The 24,188-nt window shown below is 36.9% G+C and overlaps 1 pseudogene; it reads right to left on the bottom strand.

The window, feature by feature from the left end:
- Positions 1-681: 681 nt before the first annotated feature.
- Positions 682-24,104, bottom strand: LOC108993693 (annotated as a pseudogene).
- Between the last annotated feature and the right edge of the window lie 84 nt (positions 24,105-24,188).

Below are 24,188 nucleotides of genomic sequence, written 5' to 3'. Positions count from 1 at the left end.
TCTTCTTTTACAAAACAGTTAACGATTGGAAGACTCGTATATACATTGAATCATGCATAGTGTTTTAGAAAAAGCGACTTGCATGGGGAGTGCACTTGACTAATTTCACTCTTCTATGTTTTGTGTACTGTTATGTGGGGGTTGGATTCTGAGTAAGGACGTACCGAATGTCACATCAGACAAAAAAGCTTTGCTGCCATGCAACATGTCATGATGTCTGTTTTGGTGTGAATCCGCGGAACATGTCATTTACAAATTCCTTGCCAAATCAGATATAGAAACGCATGTAAAATTTCTTGCACCGTATCAATGATCCGTAGTCGAATTCCAATAGTTTCACCAAATATTGTAGACATTTGCAAAGATGGCTATAATTGAAAGTCTGGGTTTTGGACTCTGGTCGCATTTGATTCATTGGGCGGCTTAATTATTTAAGAGAAATGATATTTGTAATCGTAGAGTTCGCAAATACCGTGCAATCTCTTTAAAAAAAATAGACTCACATGAAAAAAAATTAATTTTTTAATAATAGACCCCAACTGTATAAGACATTTTTCATTATTTAATGTAGCGAATATGACATTTAATTTAGTTCCTGGTTTTCGTTTCTTTCTTGATCTATGGAAACAAAGAATATATATGGAAGAAAAAGAAAAAGTAGAATCATGGAACTGCACTGAAATGCATTAAAAACATGCTCAAGTAGGTGAAAAGCAAAAAGCAATATTAGATTCAACCTAATAACAGCTACACTTGCATTCAGACAACCTGTTTTCTGGTACAAACTGATATATAAGATGTGCATACAGCTAAGACAAATGGCAGAACCAAATGGCACTGTTTCTCCTTGTCACGTGCAATTTACTTTGACTTCTTACGCATTCTCATCCGTGATTTCGCATACCTGGATTTCATATTAAGCAAAATCTTTGGGACAAAAAGTAATTTAGATGAATGGTATAAAAGGAATATATTCTCAAAGGAAACTGTAACCGCAAGCCCTCGCCAGCTGTTGATGAGTACAGAATTGTGCCTTGTATGCCAGATGATTCATAGCTCTAGTTGAACACACAGTATCCTTGCAGGATTGCAAAAAGCAGAAACAAAAAAAATGTAAGTCACATAAAGTTAACAGCAACAATACTTAAAAGGTGGGAAGAATCAAAACCACTCAAATATATAGCACAAGTTACAATGTGAAAGCGGTGAAGAAAAATTTCTAACCGAAAAAACTAGTTCAATTATACATGTAAAATCACTTTCCAGGTCCTATGAAAAACAAAACAACATCCAAGTAAAGCGGCACGAATCATTGCAACAACTCTTTTTCCATGTGATGCTTTTTGACTAAACACTAGTTCACTGCACAATACTCCCTATGTCTCTAAGAAGAATAGTCCCAGGTTGACTAAAGAAACGTAGAGGCAAAAATATGCAAACATTGTGTCATTTTCCATTTCATCACTTCCCAATATTTCCCATCTGATGAAACTTGTACTCAACTTGTAGTTACCCGCTATAAGATGGGTATAAATATGATGAACAGTAAAAGCTGAAATCTCCCTGTAGTTTGTACTGCATGACTATGGGAGTGGAGGTAGCTGTGAAGCAGTGATCTGTGAATTTACCATGCACGAATTGAATTCCTATCGTTTGCCCATAGGGGGAGGGTGAATCATTTTAGCATTTTGACTTTTGAACATTGACTATAATTTTGGAACTGCCACCAGCTGTGGCCAAAATTGATCAAACAGCTGAGGCAGCCACATTAATGTGTTCCAAGAGTAGGAATATAAACACTGCTGTTCTCAGATGTTCTAACAATGCAAAAATGGATTCAGAATAACAAAAACTGGCGGCAGTTCCCTAAGCCACATACTGAGTAACAAAAACTGCCTGCTTTCAGTCCCCAACCAATCAAAATATGCATACGGACGTAGCCCATACTAGGTGCTTATATTAATTGACTTCAACCACCCACTTTCCAACCTTGCCGTCCAGACACCACATTCTCTCTCCTCTTTTAACTACTCTTATTTTTTCAAAAGAAAATTTTTTAAATTAATTCTGTCATTCATAATCTCATTATCCCATCCTTTCCATATGCACATGCCAAGAAGCTAGCATATAGGTGAAGATTTTTGGGGTATGCATGCTCGTGTATACGTGTGAGTGTGTGTGAGAGAGAGAGAGAGAGAGAGGACAGAATGCTTCATTTCATAAAAAGAATCTATGTAGATCAAACAGTGAATCTTTTAACGTAACTTGGCTATTTGCTTTTAATTAAGACGAGGCTAGTGCATTTTGTCTCAAAAACAATCTCCTCTGAGTAATAAAAAGTACATTATGTAAACTGAATGACAAAGGAAAAGGTCAAGTTATCAGGCCAACGTCCATTGCAGAAAATCAACTATAGTTTCCTTCAAAGTGTAATAAATACCACAAAGGACAGCAATGAAGTACCTGGAAATCAACAAAGGCAACTGCAGCCCCATGTGTTCTGAATCTTCAATTCTAGAAACCCCAAGCATCTAGTGGAGACAATGAACAAAATGAAATTTACACCCACGTTATTCAGACTTACAAAGAGAAAATATACATGACAATATAAACAGCTACTGACCTTGAAAATACTTGAACTAGCCCTTGCTCTGTACAAGTTGGTCACAAATTAGCCACAAACAGCGTTGGACATGGGGTAACATTTTTGGAACATTGGGCACTGGAGGACTATTCTGTAGTAAGAAAATCACAGCGACTTTAAAAAATTAGAGAATAGTCCAAGTGCACATCAAAAGCCAATAAATTTAATATGAAATCATATATCTAGAAGTGATATATCATATACAATACATGTAATCACCCTAAGGATAGGCGTTCTTTAGCCAATCCATTGCATAGCGATTACTTCACAACTCAGTAAACACATAGTAGGAATGCCTACTGAAGCAGCTTCGAGAATAACTTCAGATGGACGTGGAGTAATTTATAAACCTGGAGTAACTTCTAGAAGCTTATTTCAGGTGTCTTGTATATGGATGATAAAAAGAAGGATAAATGTGAGAAATCATTTTTCCTGCTCACGTTTTGCTTATTTTCTTTCTACAACCACCCATCAGGAGTGTCATAAAGTTTCACTTTATTGGATATCTATAGATGCTAATGCAGAGCTCAGTCATGAGAAAATTTTTCAGATCAAAGACAAAAATATCCAAGAAAAGCAAAGATTGAATATAAATCCCAGAAAGAAAAAAGTGAAGCCGATTTTTTAAAAAAGAAAGAAAAGATTGCTAGTTTACAGACCAGGGCACCAGGCAGCAAGATTAAACAATGGCTATTATTATGTCTTCAGAAGTAAAAGGAATGTAAGCAAGTTCTAGATGATGAATTTAACTTATGTTGAAAATAACCTGACCAAATTTGCAGATGCTATCTCATTTACAGTTCTGCCCCAAAAAGTAATATTCAGCTAATTTCCCTCAACTCTCTCTTCTTCCTCGTCTGAATCTGGAGGCCCCCTCACCCTCTAAGTGAGAAACCCCTTTAATTCCCAATCCAGTGTGTGAAAAGTGTTACAGACAGTAAATAAATATTCAGATTAGGACAAATGAAAACTAGAAAGAAGAAAAAAAAAAAAAAAAAAGATTCTATATACTTCTACTTCCTAGAACAGGGCATTTAGCAAAAGATTTCATTAAGCCCTCAACCTCTTGGATAGTAGTAATTGCACCCAATCTAAAATGCGCTTATTGATGAGCTAAAATGAATCGCTTCAACATAATAAAGCTGTGCTTAAGCAGTGCAGATGACCTTTATGCAGATGGATAACCAATCGTGTTGTAACCAGAATTACCCATTCCAGGCATGTGAATGCTGCCAAGACCTGTACCCAAGCGTGCAAAACGTGTGCAATGTGAGCTTTTAGACGTATGTGTCCATGTGACTAAGCAATTAATTTGCACTCCAAGTATGATGTCAAAAACCACAACTGACAAGTTGCACTTCATTCTCTTTGAGAGAGAGAGAGAGAGAGAGAGAGAGAGAGAGAGAGAAGGAACTAGGAGAAGAATTGGCAAATAAGGAACCCCATAGGAAGCACTCCATAATCTGTAAGCAATTCAGTCAATAGTATTACCAGAATTAGAAGTGCTCCTTGAAAATGTAAATCCTCTTAGCTTTTTTATCTGAGCCAAATCTTTCATCATCTGATTGCCATATCCAAGATATCCACAATTCATTTTTGAAACAATGAAAACTGTGGAGTAATTCAATACAGATAATCAATCCAATGAGTAATTGACCTGTTCTCGGGCGCTTGGATCTAGAATTAGATTTTGCCAGATCAATATACAGGGTTGACCCCTTCTCAAGATCAAACACCACACCATCCCCAGCAGAAATGGATTCAGAATAAAAAATTTCAGTTAATGTCATCATATCTAACATGCTACAGAAGTAGAGCACCATAATGTGTTGCCCCTATACTAATACTCACGTTCTACAGTAACAAGCTTGTAAAAAGCACAAACAAGATTGAACAACATACAATCTATCAATCTCAACCAGATTGAAGACATCATCAGCAGAAGGAAACCGCAGATTACTATAACTTGAAACATAGAACAAGAAGCTTATAAAAGGGTTACATAAGGCAATCATGAGATAATCCAAAATTAAAATATATTATTAAGTACCATTTTTTTCACTAGGAAATTTCCAGTTGAAAGAAAAATAAAAATAAAAATCCACCTATTTAGAAATCAATATATTTTGAATTCAGTTTTTTGTTATTTTATTTTGATAGGCAAGCAAGAAGCTTTATTGATTGCAATAGGCATAGCCCATGTACACGGGTTATATACAAGAGAAACACCCAAGCATGATTAACAATTGATCTAAGAAAGTCATGGACACTCAATCCATTGAGTTCTATTACAATTGACCGTTGGAATAAAGTATTGAAAAAGAAAACTAGAATCATCCATGGTCTGCATGCAGTCTTCAAAACTTCTTTCTACAAAGACACCATCACAGGCAAACATGAAATGGGCATCATCTTCCATATTGCTGCAATATGTGGATTGCCCCGTAGACCTCTCCAAGTTTCTAGAAAGTCAACCAATCTTATTGGCATCACCCATGCTCGATTAATTCTAGCATAGAAATCATTCCATAGAGTTGTGGCTACCTCATAGTAGTAGATGGTCATCTGTCTCCCCACTTTTTTTGCCCATACAAAGAAAGCTGCTTTAAGAGGTGCCTTAGTCTTCCAAATGCTCATCCAAAGAAAACAATTGGAATTTTGCACAGTGCAGGATTGATAGAATGACAATACGGTAAACTTCCCTTTCATGGAAGAGTGCCACGATACCTTACCTTCATCTCCCACTCCCACTCTAGTAGAGTATAATAAGGTTGTAAAATTATGTGAAGGTATCAACTTCCCAATAATGTGCAACTCTAAAAAAATTTATTTTTGATAGGTAAAATTAACTTCATTAATGAGAATGAAATAGGCATTGCCCAAGTACACACGAAGCATACAAAAGAAAACACCTAATTACATTCTAGGAACCAAAAATAGAAAGATCATGAGTACTAGTTCCATCAAGTACAATAGCAGAAAAACAACTATAAAAAAACTAACATTCCATTGTGGAAGGCCACTGGAACTCCAAGATATCTGCTATTGAAGCTTCCTACGCCCACGGAATTCCATACATTTCCAGATAAGCTTCCTTAAGGACTCTACCACACCGCACTGTAGATCATGCCATAATTTGATTCTGGACCCATCACCCAGCTCATGTGATCCATGCACCTCAGTTGAACACCATCTGCCCCAAGCCCCCCCAAATTTTGCATCTATGACCACGTTCTACAAAGCTTGTAGCCCCACTTTCTTGTTGGTATTGCTACAACCATTTCCCTAGTAAAGCTTGATTCAAAACCAGCAAGTTTAGGTCTCCTAACCCTCCTACGATCGGAGTACATTCCGTAGCCCAATTCACCAGGTGAAATTTGAATTCCTCATCCATCCCACCCATAGGAAATCACATTGAAGCTTCTTAATTTGATTGGCCGCCTTAGTAGGGAGTGAGAATATAGACAAGCATGTCGTCAAGTTGGATAGGGTGCTTTTGATCAAAGTAACCCTACCACCTTTGAACAAGTACACCCTTTTCCAGCTAGCTAGTCTGCATTCCATTCTTTCAATTACTATATCGCAAATAGCCTTTGACTTAAAAGATCACCCAATGGAAGACCGAGATATTTTGAAGGCAAGGAGGATACCTTACACCCGAAGATGGTAGCCAAATAGGAACATTGCCCACTGGTTCTTGTTTTGACTTTTCTAGATTCACTTTCAAACCAGAGGTAGCTTCAAAACACAATAAAAGTGCCCTCAGAGTTTGGATCCCTGGTTGGCGCCACAGAAATGAGGGTATCATCTGGAAATAGAAGATGGGATATGTCCCATGTTCCACTATTTGTGTCTCCTACTGAAAATCCAGCAAGGAAGCCACTGTACCTGAGATCATTTTGCTGAAAACTGCCCTGATAATAACAAAAAGGAATGGAGGTAAATGATAACAATTGTCTCAAACCCTGAGAAATATTAAACAAGCCCATAGGTGTACCATTCACCAATATAGAGGAGTGAACGGTTGAAATTCAATACCTTATCCAAGAACACCATCTCTCCCCAAAACCACATCTCGCAAGCAAGTCGAGCAAGAAGTTCCAATTGACACAATCATATGCCTTCTCCCCAAAACCACATCTCTAAATTTTCATTTTCTTTCTAAAAATAGTGAAAACATAACGTAGGAAATTAAAAAAACGAAATTTAAGATATAAAAAATAAAACTAAACAGATGACTAGTCTATCTGTACAGGCAAGATCTCCAAGTATATGCCCTTGGTCTTGACTCTGGAGCTGGGCTAGATCCAAAGTTGCTACTAAGACAGCACACTGCCTAATTACTTTGAATGCGCTTATGTCAGACATGAATTTGACCTGCTGGCATCAATATGAAATCACTAAGTTTCTGTACAGAAATGATAAATATACGTGTTAAGACAGTGCAATTAGTGATTGATCAAACTATATTTCAGCTATTTAGGGTTATACATGTCTGCATGTTATCGTACAATTAGTGCTGTAAGCGCAAAGGCTGAAGCTCTTCACTTACCAAAAGCGAAACACATTTACAAAAGCATGCTCTAAGCAAGCTTTTTGTGTGAGCTTAATGGCAGAAAATTATGCTTCTGTAATTATTTAATAAAAATCAGTTCAATACCCAAAAAATGACAAAACATTCTCAAATAGTTAGTTGATATTGAAGATCATTTACATACCATGGTGCCACATGTCATATGTGATGTGTATGCTTTGAACCCAATATAAGATTCCAAGTTGTTTTTCCAAATGGATTGATATTTGATTGCTTATGTTAGCATAGAAGTCAATAACGACAATTTTTTAGCTTTTTGATCATGGCCTTTTTGGTGTATTTTGATTGAGCCATATACTTTAATTTGATTATGGTTATAAAATATCATTAATATGTTAAACGTAGCATAATTACTTGATTACTTGATTTTCATGTTGCATAATACCCGAATAATTTGAGTTAGTAGGCTAAAAATATTACCATCTTTGCTTTTTAAACTTTTTTTCATTGTGTTTTATGGGTTTTTTGTCATTATACATCATTTTTACGTGCTTGCACTTTGCAACTAGGTTTTAGATGGTGTTTGCGCTTAGGCTCTAGACAGCATTTGCGATTAAGTGCACTTAGTGCTTTCAATACAATACAACCTTATCAGCATACTTAAAACGTTTTGACTGTCCACAGAGGCTTTAAGTGTTTCTTGTGAGTTAAATTATTGAGTATATTAGAGAACTTTTCAGCATTCATTTATAAGCATAACAAGTGTTTAAACTAATTACATTGAACGTTAGAGATATGAACGATGTTGACAAGTGTCTCAGAATTAAAAATCTCCTTCAACAATGGAAGGTAGATATAATACATTTGCAAGTGACAAGCTCAATATGCTTCAAGATGCGTACAAAGTTTTTGGGGTTGCCATCAAGTAGACTGGTGCTATTTAGCATCTAAATGGGTGTACAGTAGAGTATTACTAATCTGGGGCAAAGTGGGGGTGGAGAAAGTGGAGGAATGTGTGTGGAATGCTCCTTTAGAAATGTCAAGGATGGTTTCGCTTGGGAGTTTGCATATGTCCATGAGCCTAATTGTGATTGTGAAAGAAGATACTTGCGGGAGGAGTTGGCTTGGCTAAGTAGCTGGTGGGAAGTATCATTGTGCATCAAAAACAATTTCAATGTTACTTGCCTGAAAGATCAAGTGAAGCCAACAATACTCCCACCATGGCAATTTCTTGTCTTAGATACCCTATTAGTTGGGGGATCACTAGAGTGGGAAGCTCAATTTCCAAATGAGTCAAATGGGACTACCTTGAGTAGGGGTAGATCATTTTCCCATTCTTCTGGATTCTAAGGTGGTAGATGTTGTTTTAAGTTCAAAAAATAGAAGTAATGCTACATACAGTCGTAGAGTGCGAAAGCACCGCGCAATCACTTTGAAAAAGAGTAAGGTCTATTATTAAAAAATTAGTTTTTGTCATGTGGGTCTCGTATTTACTCACTTTTTTCAAAGTGATTGCGCAGCGCTTGCACATTTCATGACTGCAAATATCATCTCTCTCAAAAATATATGTTTACCTCTTAGGGCTATGTTCATATGGTCAGGCAATGGTGGTATTCTCATCACCGTCAAGGCTCCCCATACTTCATTTTGGCCCCACAAGCTTAAGGCCTAGAAAGAGGATTTAAAGCTCAAGAATGAGCAAAACTTTGGCAATATAGAAAACACGATATGATCTCACGTGGAAGAGTTGTATGCCAACGACAGTGGGAAAGTGAGAGTAAGCTTTGTAAAACGTTGAGGACAAATAAAGTGATAACCAAGCTACAATAGGCTGCATTAGTAGAGGAAGTAAGTTGCAAGTGCAAGTACAGGGCTCTTCAGTTGAAAGAGAGTGACCAATGTTCAAAGTTTTTCCATCAAGTGGCCAACTTGAATAGGAGAAATAATTCTATTAAAATGCTCGGGATTGATAGCTTAATCTCTTCATTGGATCAAAATGAGAATAAGGCCTCGTTTGTTTTCGCAGGTGAAATGAGATGAGTTGAGATAAAAGTTGAATTTAGCATATTGTGGGGCTTTCATACGGAGGATGTGAAGACCGTTTTAAAGCACTACTCACTGCAATAGAGGCAGGCCACTCGCTTGAAACCAAATCAAGTTTTAAGAAAAACAAGGAGTTAAAGCATCTTTCTTGGACAATCAACTACGACATAAGGGAGGTAGTGTTAGGGACCCCGGTCTTGTCCCTAACACTAAGGACCACAAGCTCGCCTTGGTGTGAATGATGATCGAGTGATCTTACCAACTTGCTTGGCCTTCAACAAAGGGATGATGTTTGGGTGATGGAATGATGGAGATGATATTGAACTTGGGTAGGCTAAGTGTTTAGGGAAGGCAAATCAATGTGGGCAGTTAGAGACTTGTTCTTGAGTGAGGCGCCAAGATGATGGGACTAGGGTTGAGTGGATGAGATGAGGTTAGGATTACGGGTTGGAGGAAACTAGGGTTGCCGTGGACTATGGGACTGAACTAGGGTTGGCATGGTCTTTGAAGATTGGCTTAGGATTATGGGTATTTGATGCAATATGGATGGCTTGAGGGTTGCCCTTGATGTTGGGACCTCTTGGATGATGATTAGGGTTGGTATGGTAAAGCGTAGCTAGAGTTTTGTTTGGTGGCTAAGGGTGATTTCGAGATTGAAAAAAGATGGACTAGGGTTGGAGTCTTGGATGAGTTGCTAGGGTTTGGAAAGTGTTTGAATGAGTTTAGGGTTGCTCCTTGACTTTACGGATTAGGAGATGGAAGATAGGATTTGAATATGGCAAGATAGGATTGGGATCTTGGTTGACTTGAGTGATTGTAGGGAATGAGAGATTTGAGGGATTGAATATGGTAGATGAGATAGAGTTTGAATGAGTCAAAGGTTGCTCCTTGACTTTAGGGATTGACTAGGATAAGATAAGGAATATAAGATTTGGATCTGAATATGGCAAAAGGATGGAGTCTTTGGTTAACTAGATTTATGGAAGGAGTTGAGAGATTTAAGGAATTGGATAAGTGATTGGAATGAATCAACTTTCCTTGAATTAAGGAAGTTGCCAAATAGGACTCTTGAGGGATGGCTAGGGTTTGTGGGAGTTGATGGAGGCAAGACTCCTCAAAAGAATGAATTACCTTCTAGAGATTTGAGGTGGACGGCTAGGGTTTTATGGAGGGGGCAGCTAGGTATTTTATGGAAAGTGGACTAGGGCAAACACTATAGTGGGTGAGACTTAGGGTGGGTTTGGATGTTGAAATTAGTTGAGTTGAGTTGAGTTGAGATAATAAAATATTATTAGAATATTATTGTTTATTATTATTATTATTTTGAGATTTGAAAAAGTTGAATTGTTTATTATATTTTATGTTGGGATTTGAAAAAGTTGTAATGATGAGTTGAGATGAACTCAACTTCCAAACGAAGCCTTAGTGTTTGGGTGGATCAAATGAAGCAATATGGATGAACACGCATGTACATTCAAGAACACAATGATGAACAACTTCACCACCAAGTTAAAAAGACACAAAGATGAAGGGACTCAACAAAAAAATAAGAAGACTCTTTTTGGTTTATATGAATATTTAGATATGCAAGAAAATGTAGATGAACAAGATGAAAAATAAGAATAATGAAGATAATGGATGAACAAGATACCACTTCAACTATTAATTCACGAATTGCACAATAGTTGAAATAAACCTCATAGATTGATAACTTGAAAATAACAAAGATACAACTTAGATTCACGAATTGCACTAAGTTGCAAGAACATGATAAGTTGAATCACACATTCACGAATTGCAAGGTGATGATCCTCTACTAGGGATTCACGAATTGCACCCAAGTAGCCCAAGTGCCTAGCACCAAAAGGGTGATCTCAAGAACAAGTTTACCCACTTAGGGAATTTGCCAAAGGTTTAAAAGATGTAAACTAAATGCCTAATGGTCCTATTTATAGAGCTTACAAAGTGGAAACTCTAATTGGTCCCTTGATAAATAAAAAAAATAAATAAATAAAAATAAGTGATAGTGGCATGGGGGCCCACGGCATTGGCTCTTGGTGGCCTAAGCTGGCATGGCTGGCGTGGCATGGCCCAGGAAGGGCCTGGGCGCTGGCTGTTATGCACATTGGGTGCGTGTGCTGTGCTGCGCGTTGCTGGCATGCCCTGTGCTAGGCTTGTGCGCTCTGGGCGCGCCACGCATGCAGGGCTGTCACTAGCCTCACCCTGGGCTGTCAAGAGCATGTCATGGCAGGGGAGTAAATTTACATCGAAAAACCGGAAAACCGGTCCGGTCCGAGACCGGTTTGTGTATTAGGGAAACCGGCCGGAACCGATTTTGCACTTTTCAGGACCGGACCGGTTGGGGAAATATATATATAAATTAATATTTTATATATAAATTTTATTATTTTATACAAAATTAATATTATACAAAATATTTTTTATATATAAGTTTTATATATAATATATAATTATATGTGAAAGTTGTATATATAATTATATATCATATGAAATAATTTCATATTATAATTTATAAATTATAAATTATAACATAAAATGTTAATCTTAAATATGAACATTTGTAATTTGTTTGATCATATGTTATTAATATAATTATATATAAGATAATGTTATATAATTTATAAAATATAAGTTTAATCTTAAAGATGAAAATTTATACTAATATATAAGTTTATAACTAATACTAATATATAACTATACTAATAGTTATACTTATACTAAAATAGTTAATAAGTTATACTAAATCACTATAAGTTTATAACTAATACTAATATCTAATTATACTAATAGTTATACTTACACTAATATAGTTATACTAAATCACTATAAGTTTATAACTAATAGTCTAATACTAATATATAATATAGGCTAATAGTATAATACTAATACTATTAATATCATATAGTCTAATATATTATAAATTTATATAGCTATACTAAATCACTATATGTTTATAAGGATGACACCCCTAACTAATACTAATATATAACTATACTAATAGTATAAATTTTTTAATTATCATTTAAAAAATAAAAAAGAAAAACAAATCACTCAAAGTTCAAACACTAGGCACTTGGGGAAACGGTGTCGTTTCCTCTCCAATAAACCCTAAAGAGTAAAGTCTCCTCAGTCCTCACTCTCTAGTCCTCACTCTCTCTGTCTCTCGTCTCTTCCTCACTCTGCCGCCTCACTTTCTCGCGTCTGTCTCTCTACAATTTGCCCCGCCTCTCGCCTCTCGCCTCTCGTCTCTCTTCCTCAGCTTCACTCTCTTCCTCTGCCTCACTCTGTCTCCTCAATCCTCACTCTCTTGCGGTCTCGCCTCACTCTCTATTTCTGCAATCACTAATTAGCCTCTCGTCTCGTCTCTCGTTTCTCTTCCTCATCCTCACTCTCTTGTCCCTCAGCCCCACTCTCCTCTCCGTCACACATAACTTAGCCGCAGCCTACCAGTGCTACCACGCACAGACCCTTGGCCTCACCTCACTCTCTCTATCTTCGATTCCTCACGGTGAGTTCAGAGTTGTTTTTGTGTTTTTGTTTTTGCATTTGTTTCCTATTTATAAGTTTAATGTATTTGTTTTATTAGGGTTTTTTAATCCGAAGTTTAGGGATTTTTGTGATTGTATTTGTAGTTGTGTTTGTGTTATTAAGGTTTTGTGATTGGGTTTGTGTTATTAGGGTTTTATGATTGGGTTTATAACTTTAATAAAATAGGATAATTGCATCTGGTTTGCCTATAGTTTTATGCTTCTCTAAGAACAAAAATATTAAAGGTTTGGTTTTGGAATGAACCGAATGGTGGCTAGTGTGAATTTGTGATCATCAATAAAACATGTAATAATTCATCATTATCTTGCTTCATTACGAAATACTGATTGACAAACCTGCCAATGGCAACTCAATCCTTTAACTGATCAAGTGCTTACAGCTTACCCCATATATATATATATATATAGTTATAGTTATAGTTATAGCTGTTTTTATTAATTTTATTTTTGTTACTACAGATGGATCCTTCAAATGAAACACCCGGCGATATTCAATCTATAATGGAAAGGAGTCAAAGGACTATGGAATCAACAGCGACTAATGATCCATTTTCTCCCAAATCTAATGTGAGTAAGCCATTTACTGGTCCTGTGAGTGGTAGGAAAAGATCTATAGCTTGAGATTATTTTACAAAAATTAATACTAAGGATAAGTCGAAACCTAGGGCTGCATTTAACCTTTTTGGGATGACTTATGCTTGTGATGCTAATATAAATGGCACAAAATCAATGTTGGGGCACTTAGAAAAAATATGTAAGAAGTCTCCATTTAGAAAAGTGGATAAAAACCAATTTGTATTGGGTTTCCAGTCTGGATCAAGCAGTGGGGGGCTTGTACCTATTGCTTTTAGTGTTGAGGCTTGTAAAGAAGCCTTAGCAGAAATGTTGGTTGTTGATGAGCTTCCTTTTAGGCATGTGGAAGGGGAAGGGTTTAAGAAATTTATGCTTATTATGCAACCTAGATGAAATGGGATTCCATCACGTGTAACAGTTGCAAAAGATATTTATAAACTTCACTTGAGAGAGAAAAACAAGCTGAAAAGTGCTCTTAAGGTGCAGCGCATTTGTCTAACCACGGATACATGGACATCCGTGCAGAATTTTAACTACATGCGTCTCACCGTACATTTTATTGATGAAGATTGAAAAATGCACAAAAAAATAATCAATTTTTGTAAGGTTGAAAACCATAAGGATGAGACACTAGGTAAAAAAATTGAAGCATGTTTGGTTGAATGGAGGAGGCCCAAAATATTGACAATGACACTCGATAATGCAAGTTCAAATAATGGGGCGGTTTCATATATCAAAAGAAAGACAATGAATAGAAAGGATACAATTTTGGAACACGAGTTCTTGCATATAAGATGTTGCGCTCATATTTTGAAATTGATTGTTCGGGATGGGTTGAAAGAATATGATCAATCAATTGCAAGAATTAGAGGGGCTGTAAAGTATATGAAATCATCGCCACTACGGTTGAACACATTTAAGCAATGTTGTGATAGTGAGGATATCACTTGTAAAAGTAGTGCATGCTTAGATGTAGCAACTCGTTGGAACTTCACTTATATGATGTTGGATAGGGCTGAAAAGTTTCAAATAGCATTTCAATGGCTAGAGGATGAAGATTCAGGATATGTTAAGAGCGTTGGGGAGGATGATCGTGAGGATGATGATAGTGTAAGTGAGTTGGGTAAAGGAAGGGCATCCAAGTTAGGGCCTCCAACCATGGATGATTGGGATAAGAGTAGATTATTTGTAAAATTTTTAAAACTTTTTTACGATGCAACCTTGCGTTTCTCGGAGACTAATTATGTCACTTGCAACAGTTTTGTATTTGAACTAGCAACAATTCAAGCTGTAATTAATTTGGAGTGTGTGGAAGGGCCTCATAATTTGAGGACAATGACATTTAGTATAAAGTCTAAGGAGATATTTGGATTCGTAAGTCATCTCAGTTCATCTCAACTCATCTCACTACTATTCATTACTATTCAGCAACTTTAACTCACAAATCTCATTACTATTCACAACTCATCTCAAGTCATTTTCGAATCTAAACATCTCCTAAATGTGATAAGTATTGGGGAAATTTTGAAAAAATGAATCTTTTGTTATATGTTGGGTTGGTTCTCGATCCTCGATATAAAATGCGTTGTCTAACATTTATTTTTTAAGGAATATATGAGGATAATAGTTCAAAGTTCTTATATTGGTGGATCGGGTTCAAGATGCCTTGACTCATTTATATGATGGTTATTGTGAAAATGATGGAAGTGATGTTGGGGCACAAGATCAAACTATGAGCCAATCAAGAGAGGGAGGGGCTAGTAGTACAAGTTCAACTGCTGGGATAGGTCAAGGTGATTTCATATCATTTATCCGTGCACAAATTAAGAAGCGTTTGGAGTCGAAGAACTCTTTAGAGAGTAAATCTGAATTGGAGATATATTTATGTGAAAAATGTGAAGAAGATGATGTGAAATTCGACTTGTTGACTTGATGGAAGGTCAACTCTATTAGATACAAAGTGCTTTCAAGAGTTGCACAGGATGTTCTTGCAGTTCCGATATATACAGTTGCCTCTGAGTCAGCTTTTAGCACAGCAGGTCGAGTACTTGATCCTTTCTACAGTAACCTATCTCCACTTATGGTAGAAGCCCTTATTTGTACACAAAATTGGCTCCGTTCTTCTGCTCCGATTAACATTCGCACTTTAATGGATGATGTTGAGGAGTTTGCGAAAATTGATACAGGTATGTAACATCATTCACCTTTTCTTTAACTATCTCTAAAGTGTAAATCATATTAGTAATTTGTTTTAATTATAATGCTTATTTTTTTCCCTTTTGTGTAGAGCTCATGGAAGACCTAGGGAGTTCTTCAAGAAGAACTTCCAGATTAATAGGAAGGAAGCTTAATCGAAATGAATCAGAATTTTTCTTCTATGATTGATCGGTATAAACATCAACAACTCCGAATTGGATCAGTTTCTCCTCAACAAATAACCTACTTCTTTGGCCGGAGATAATTAAATTTAAGGTAGGTCAACTTCAACTTGTATAACATCTTTCCTTAAGATTTTTTATTTTATTTAATGTAATTACTAACTTTTTATTGGAATTAATTGCTTGATTTATTTTCATACAATTGCAAGGATTGTTGAAGCCTTCAAGTTTTTTGTTGGAGTTGGTGGCTTGGTGCATAACTATTGGTTCTAGTTGAAGTTTTTTGTTGGATGTTTTAAGTTATTGTAATTTGGATTTCTAATTTGGACAGTTGGACTTGTAATTTGTTGGACTTTTAGACTTGTAATTCAGATTTTTAAGTGTTTGGACTTATAATTTTTTTGACTTCAAGGACTTGTAATTTAGACTTTTGGAGTTGTAATTTGTTGGACTTTTGGACTTCTAATTTAGACTTTTGAGTTTTGAACTTATTTTATTCCATAGGCTCATAGGCTTGACAGCTTGTTGACGTCCATTCTTGAGTTTCTGGTGAGTTTTCTGGCATTGTACGCTTTCTTGGTTCTACTTCTTATAGATCCAATGAGACAGAAAACATCTTATTGGTTGTTCTCTGGTTAGAAAATTTTGATCTGTGATATATGTAGGAAAAGAGTCCTTGAGAATGAATCAAGGCTGAAATTTTTTTCATTAACGAGATCCAGTCTCTTCTTATAGTAGAAGGATTGAGTAATTTTTCTGTTAAAATATCCATAGTTCATAAAACAGCACGTGCCTTCATTTTTCCATCTTAAAAGTAATTCTGGGGCTGTCCGTTGAGTTGGAAAAACTAGTTTAGAAAAGATTGGAAAAAAGATAAAATGCAAATGCTGCAAGCAGATTGTTGGAAATGCTCTTTTTAGTAAAGCAGTTTTTTAGTTAATCAGATTTTTTGTAGTAAACTAGATTTTTTATTTAAGTAGTTTTTAGTAAAGCAGATTTTTTTAATAAAAGTACAAAACAGATTTTTTTAAATTAATTTTTTTTTTTTTTTATAAACAAATTTTTAATGATAAACTGTCAAACTTACATTTTGAAAAAACCGGAAAACCGAACCAGAAACCGGTAAAACCGGAAGTACCGGTTTAGGATGGTAACTAATGCATAATTGGTTTTGGAAAATGCAAAACCGGTACATACCGGTTCGATCCTAGATTTTGGCCAAAACCGAACCGAACCGGACCGGACCGGTTACACCCCTATTTGTGAACAACGGCATTGGAGAAAATCTATACATTAGACAATGTAAGGAAATGAGGCATCACAACAGTTAATCGTTGTTGTGTGTAGGAAAAGTGGGGAAATAGTGGATCACCTTCTTTAACATTGCGAGGTTGCTAGGATAACATGTTGAAAAGGGCAATTCGGTAACCACCAGTATGTACTGTAGATACATATGGGAAAGATCTTATTCACTTTCATTGATGTACAAACATATATATACACTACATACAATTGACACTTATACCCTCACACACTTATACTAATTACAAACATATCCTCTAACACTCCCCCTCAAGCTTGCGCATATATATCATATAAACCTAGTTTGAAACAAATAAGTTTTAACCGACTTCAACACAAAGACTTGGTAAACACATCTGCAAGTTGATCGACAGACTTCACAAAAGGTGTAGCAATGTCACCACTTAGTATCTTATCTCGAATGAAGTGACAATCAATCTCTATATGTTTAGTCTTCTCATGGAACACAGGATTAGAGGTAATATGCACTGCGGCTTGATTATCACAAAATAACTGAAGAGGGCTAGGAGCTGGAAACCCAATCTCTTGAAGGAAGTGTTGCAACCATGCCAGCTCACTAGTAGTGTGAGCCATTGCCCTATATTCGGCTTCTGCACTAGACCAAGCTACTACTGCTTGTTTCTTACTCTTCCATGTAACCAAGTTACCTCCTACAAAGGTACAATATCTAGTAGTAGATCTTCTATCTGTAGGGGATCCTGCCCAATCAGCATCTGAAAAGGCTTCAACCCTAAGATATCCATTTGGTCGATACAGTAATCTAAGGCCGGGTGCTCGCTTAAGATAATGACGAATATGAATTACAGAATCTCAATGTGAGACCCTAGGCGTTTGTAAGAACTGACTCAGTACACTCACTGCATAAGAGATGTCTAGTCTAGTGATAGTGAGATCATTCAATTTTCCAACAAGTCTTTGATACCTACCTGGATCTCCAAACAACTCTCATTCCTCTTTCAAGAATTTACGATTTGGGTCCATAGGGATGTCAATAGGTCGTGAACCCAGCATGTCGGTTTCTTCCAGAAGATCAAGTACATATTTCCTCTAAGATAGGTTGATACCCTCTTTAGATCTACTGACTTCAATTCCAAGGAAATATCTAAGCTTGCCCAAGTCTTTTGTCTGAAACTGATCATGTAAACACTATTTCAGCCTAGCAATTCCAGCAAAGTCACTCCTAGTAATTACAATGTCGTCCACATATACAACCAACAAAATGTGACCTGCATCACTATGTAGGTGATACCGAATGATCTGTTTGGCATATATGGAAATCAAATGACAATAAACATCAGAAAACTTCCCAAACCATGCTCGAGGAGATTGTTTCAAACCATATAATGTTTTTTTTAACTTGCATACAGTATCTCGATACTCCCCCTGAGCAACAAACCCAGATGGTTGCTCCATATAAACTTCTTCATGCAAGTCGTCATGCAGAAATGCATTCTTAACATCCAAATGAAATGGCCAGTCTAAATTAGCAGCAAAAGAGATCAACACTTGAACAAATGAGATTTTGGCAACCGGGGAGAAAGTATCCTCTTAATCAATGTCAAATGTTTGAGTGTAACCCTCAGCAACCATATAGGCTTTCAAACGTTCCACAAAACCATTAGGATGAAATTTGATTAAATATACCCATTTACAGCTAACAGGTTACTTACCAGGTGGTAGTGGAATAAGATCTCATGTCTCGTTATGGTGAAGGGCATCCATTTCATATTGCATAGCTGTCCTCCATCAGGATCAGATAAAGCATCCTGAACTGTTTTAGGAACATAAAGTTTTGAAAGTTGAGAGGTAAAACATGAGAATGAAGGAGATAAGGCATGATATGAGACAAATTGATTAATCGGATGTTGAGTAACACAAGATCGAGTACCTTTACGGAGAGCAATAGGTGGAAAGTCTAAAATACTAGGTAACTCAGGATCCGAAAATGGAGACACGGTTGGTGAAGTCATGGAAGCCAATAGCCGCGAGCGATGCAAGTAAACCTGTAAAGGAACTGGGGGAGGGGGTGGAGGTGGAGGACCGGCGACGGGAGGGGAAAGTGTAAGAGTAGGTAATGGTAGAAGATCACACTCAACACTCGAAGCTAAGAGAAATAGGGTATGGACTCAAAAAATGTAACATCAACACTCGCGAAGTAGCGTCTAAGAACAGGACTATAACAACGATATCCTTATTGAGTCCGAGAATAACCAACAAAAAAACATTTGGTAGAACGTGGATCAAGCTTATTAAAACCTAGGCCAAGGTTATGAACATAGCAAACAAACCCAAAAATTTTTGGAGGAAGGGTAAATGGTGGAGATGAAGGAAACAAGATGGAGAAATGAGAGGAACCAACGAGAACTGATGAAGGCATACGGTTAATAAGGTGACAAGCAGTAAGAAGAACATCACTCCAAAATCGTTTAGGAACATGCATGTGCGGTAAAAGTGTTCAAGTTACATCTAACAAATGACGATTTTTGCGTTCAGCCACCCCATTCTATTGGGGTGTATAAGAATATGAAGTTTGATGAACAATTCATTTGCTACTTAAATAAGTAGCAAAGGCACTAGATAGATATTCTCTAGCATTATCAGAATGCAAAATCTGAACCTTTTTGTTAAATTAAGTTTTAATTTCTTTCCAAAACACTTTGAATATGGAAAGGAGTTCAGATCTTGCATTGATCAGAAACACCCATGTCACACGAGAGTAGTCATCAATAAATGTGACAAAATACTGAAATGTGTTTGATTCAATGTTGATTGGTCCCCATATATTAGAGTGAACCAATTCAAAAGGACTTGAGGCTCGTTTATCAACTCGAGGTATAAATGACACGATGATGTTTACTAATTTGACATGCTTCACAAGGAAAGGGAGACATTTCCTAGATTCCTGACCTGACTCTTTAAAAGGGAAAGAGAGGGATGACCAAGACGACAATGTCATTCATATGCAGATGATGTGGATGTAAGGGCTCGAATGGGTGATTGTTTAACATCAAAATAATACAGACCACCAGTTTCATATCCTCTACCAATCTTGTTTCCCATCTTGAGATCCTGAAAGACACGAGAAGAGGGATAAAAAGTTACTGAACATTGAAGACTTTGAGTAATTTTACTGATGGACAACAAACTAAAGGTACAACTAGGAGCATATAGAACAGATGACAAGGATATAGAGTCGGTGAGCTTAGTGGATCCAATGCCTGTAACTTTAGCAAGAGAACCATTAGCGAGAGTAACACTTTTTGGAGATGTCACAGTATCTAACTTAGATAAGACAAATGACAGACCAACCAAATATTCATTAGCTCCTGAATCAATGATCCACGGATCTTGAATAGATGAGGCAAGACATGCAAATGCTATACCTGAGTGGGGTAAAGTAGCTGTGGAGGATGAAGCTCGTGTGTTACCCAAAAACCGCTCATACTCATCATTCGATATACTAATCATACCTGAGTTGGAGCTAGTTGACTGTGATGTAGTATCTTGGCAAATGGCTCGATTAGCAAATCCAGATGGTCTACCATGTAGATCCCAACAATAGTCCACCGAATGGTTAGTGTGACCACAATGGGTGCACTTATGAGGCTCTCGATCTCGAGTGCGATTACCTTTGGCATCACGTGCAACATCAGAGGTAACCGCATCATATAACTATGACTCAAATTTAGTTGTCATATTTGAGAAACTCCACACAATATCACAATTGAACTTGGAGATTGAAACTTCACACAATAACTGAGAAAAATCACAATTCAACTTAAAAAATCTGAGAAACGCAATCTGGAAATGTAGATACTTAGCCCAAGTACCTGAAAAACAACTCGAATAACACAATTTTGGTCCTATATCTGCCTGAACCAGTCTGAATCGGACTATTTCGGGTCTGACTGGGCTGTTTCAGGTCTGTATCAGAGTGAACCGGCCTATTTCGAGTCTGAACCGAGATGTATCGAGATGTATCGGCCGTGTTTTGGGTCTGAACCGGTACCGATTTAAAAACTGAGCTGAAACAAGAATAAGTTATCCTAAACGAGGATAAGAATACCACATAGGTGTTACCAAACAGGTGTTATTTCAGATAGGAATACACTCTTACTCCAAGTTTTGGCTATTCAAACTCAAGGATTGGATAGCTTATCAATGAAACCAAGCACTCCGGGCTTCAACCTTTGCTAGCGACGGAGGCCCTTTCCGGTGGCAACGACGACCCAGTACCCACAGACAAGGCTAGCGAGTCCACCCCTGGTGCCCAGTACCGGAGAAGATGCCGGAGAATGGCCGGAAACCACTTCAAACACTTTCAGTCGCAGACGACAAGGGAACCACCATATCGATTCAGGCGGCGATGACGATGCCGGTAACCACAGACTAGGCCGACGAGTCCACTCCTAGTGCCCAGTACCAGAGAAGACGCCGAAGAGTGGCCGGAAACCACTTCAAACACTTTCGGTCGCCGACGACAAAAAGAACCATCGTATCGATTTGGGCATGAACCACCGTACACTACTTAGAGCAATCCAACGTACACTACGCTCTGATACCATGTAGATACATATGGGAAAGATCTTATTCACTTTCATTGATGTACAAACATATATATACACTACATACAATTGACACTTATACCCTCACACACTTATACTAATTACAAACATGTACCATTGTGCAAGATGATCCCATCATCCATACTATGTTATGGAGAGAAAGAAACTAGTATAGTGTGGGCGAAAAAAAGCATCGAATCTAAAGGATTTTGTTCCTAACACCTCATATCATTGGATAACGGCCCAACATGGTGTTGCTATTTCTATTTCTAACTTTCACGCTTTTCTAGCAGTATTTACTTTTGATTGTTAGGCAGATTTCTTGTATACTTCCTATGTATTGAGAGGCAACATCCTCTCTCAGCATGAATAAAAATCCATTATCTTACTTTAAAAAAATATCTAGTCTATTCAAAAGAATTTGGAAATAATCTTGTAAACCCCACTTACCAAGCTAATAGGTTTATTATCTTGATCTTGACTTCCTACACATCGCTTTAAAAAATAAAACTTGTAATCATGACAATGAGGACAGCATTACACTATTTTGCAGAGAAATCAAATGATGCTATAATTTAACGAGCTATTTCACATGACAAGAAATGGGAAAGTATACATAGTGTGATATTCTTACAGTCAGAGTGTGCATAACCACAATAGCAGACTGCTGATCTGAGAAAACAGCAAATGCAAATGGCTGTCACCAACCAAATAACATGTCAGAATATACCATCTAAACAGTTCAATAAATTTAAGAAATTAATATGCACATTTTAGGAGACTAATAAAAAGCAATATTATGAATACATAAATGTGAAAGTAATGTTCCATGAGCATGACAACTACGAAGTATTTAATCAATAAGCCACAGCTGAATATTACTGACAAACCCTCACATAAACAAGAGAACAGAAAAAATAGAAAAAAAAAAACATTTTTTTATAAGTAAAATAGAAGAAAAAAACATTTGAAAAGGTTACTCAATTCCTTGTCACATTTCTCTCATTTTATATCATGTTCTGAATTTCTTATATTCAAGCAGACTTGCCTTAATTATTAAAAAGATGCTGTTGTTCTAACTTTGTTCATTAAGCAGTTGAGCTTAAATTCGCACCATGATCGGGAGTTTATAAAGAAATGGAATGGAAAGTGAAGAATAAATTGAGATGAAAAGGATTAGAACAAATATAATTAGGGTTGGGAAAGGAATGAAATGAAAGAAATGCATAATTCAATATAATATGCTTCAGATTTTATTTATATTGTTATTATAAAGTGTTAAAAACTAAATAATAAAGGAAAAACCAGAACTACAGTTGACCTTAATTTTACTGGCTTAGACAACCTATTATTTCTTATATACTTCAGAAATTTGTGTGAGAATTGGTTGAGTAAACAAAAATTCAAAACATTCTTTCTTTTTCACAAGCAAGAGCACTGGCATTGGTGACCCCCCCTCCTTCATATAAAGCCTCCCTGCATCAGGTTCCTTATAGTTTCTCTAGAATACAATTCACCTGCAGTCTAGCTTACTGAATAAATTTCTCAGACTTCAAAATTTATCTCACTGTACATGCATCACTAGCATTAAACTGAAATAGAGCAATAAAATTATATAGGCAATCAGATTTCCATAGAGTTTTCTATACATTACCAAACCGCATATTTCTACAAATTGTTCTCACAAGATATTTCTATAGGTGTAAATGTATAACATTTTTCTCACTGCATTTTTCAAAAGATGACCAAAGAATTCAACTTGAAAAATGGGTCAGTAAAACAGAGAATGCATGTCCTGCAGCTAAAGTCTGATGCATGTGCTTTAATAGTAATAAAAAGTTCAAAACCTGTTGAAGCTCCCTTCACTCCACCACCATAAACCTAAGCTTCATTATTAGCTTGCTTATAAGTAACTTCCGAAGTCGATCTTAGACATATCTACGTACCCTCTAGGCCAGCTACGTAAACAAGCTCAAAACACTACAACTTTACTCGCTTCCTTAGTAATTGAGCCCCCAAAAATGCACTAATCAAGCTTAGACCCCACAGCTCCATTCATCTAACACCTAAACACACATTCGCCATCTTAACTCAAGAAAAATTCAGATAACCCATTTAACCAATTATCAAGACCAAACATTAAGTTCAGAGATAAAGCGAAGCCTAACCTAAAATTCTAGTCAATTGATGCACCAAAAACAAACGATGAGCAGAAAATAAAAGACCTGAGAAGTATGGGTCGGAGTCCGAAGATGCGAAGACTCGTAACCCGGAAACTCAAGAAACAAATTACAGATTTCCCGGGGGCTTGACATCATCAGGAAGCCCAGCAATGAATAGGGTTAGGACCTTGTCAAGCGAAGCCTGAAGGACGAGAGGAGGCGCGTAGGAACCGTACAATGGCTGAGAGTGGGGGAGGTATGGCTGAGGCAGGTGGTGCTGTTGCTGGTGGTGAAGTGGCTGTGGTGCTGATCGTCAAAAGACTCAAAACTGCTGAGGCAGGGCCGACCGGCTGAGCTATTTTCTAAATATGCCCCATTTTATTTATTTATTTATTTA

This window comes from Juglans regia, chromosome 1 (assembly GCF_001411555.2).
Source record: "Juglans regia cultivar Chandler chromosome 1, Walnut 2.0, whole genome shotgun sequence".
NCBI lineage: Eukaryota > Viridiplantae > Streptophyta > Magnoliopsida > Fagales > Juglandaceae > Juglans > Juglans regia.
The sequence above is the reverse complement of the archived record's forward strand: the minus strand, read 5'-3'. Positions and strand labels throughout refer to the sequence as shown.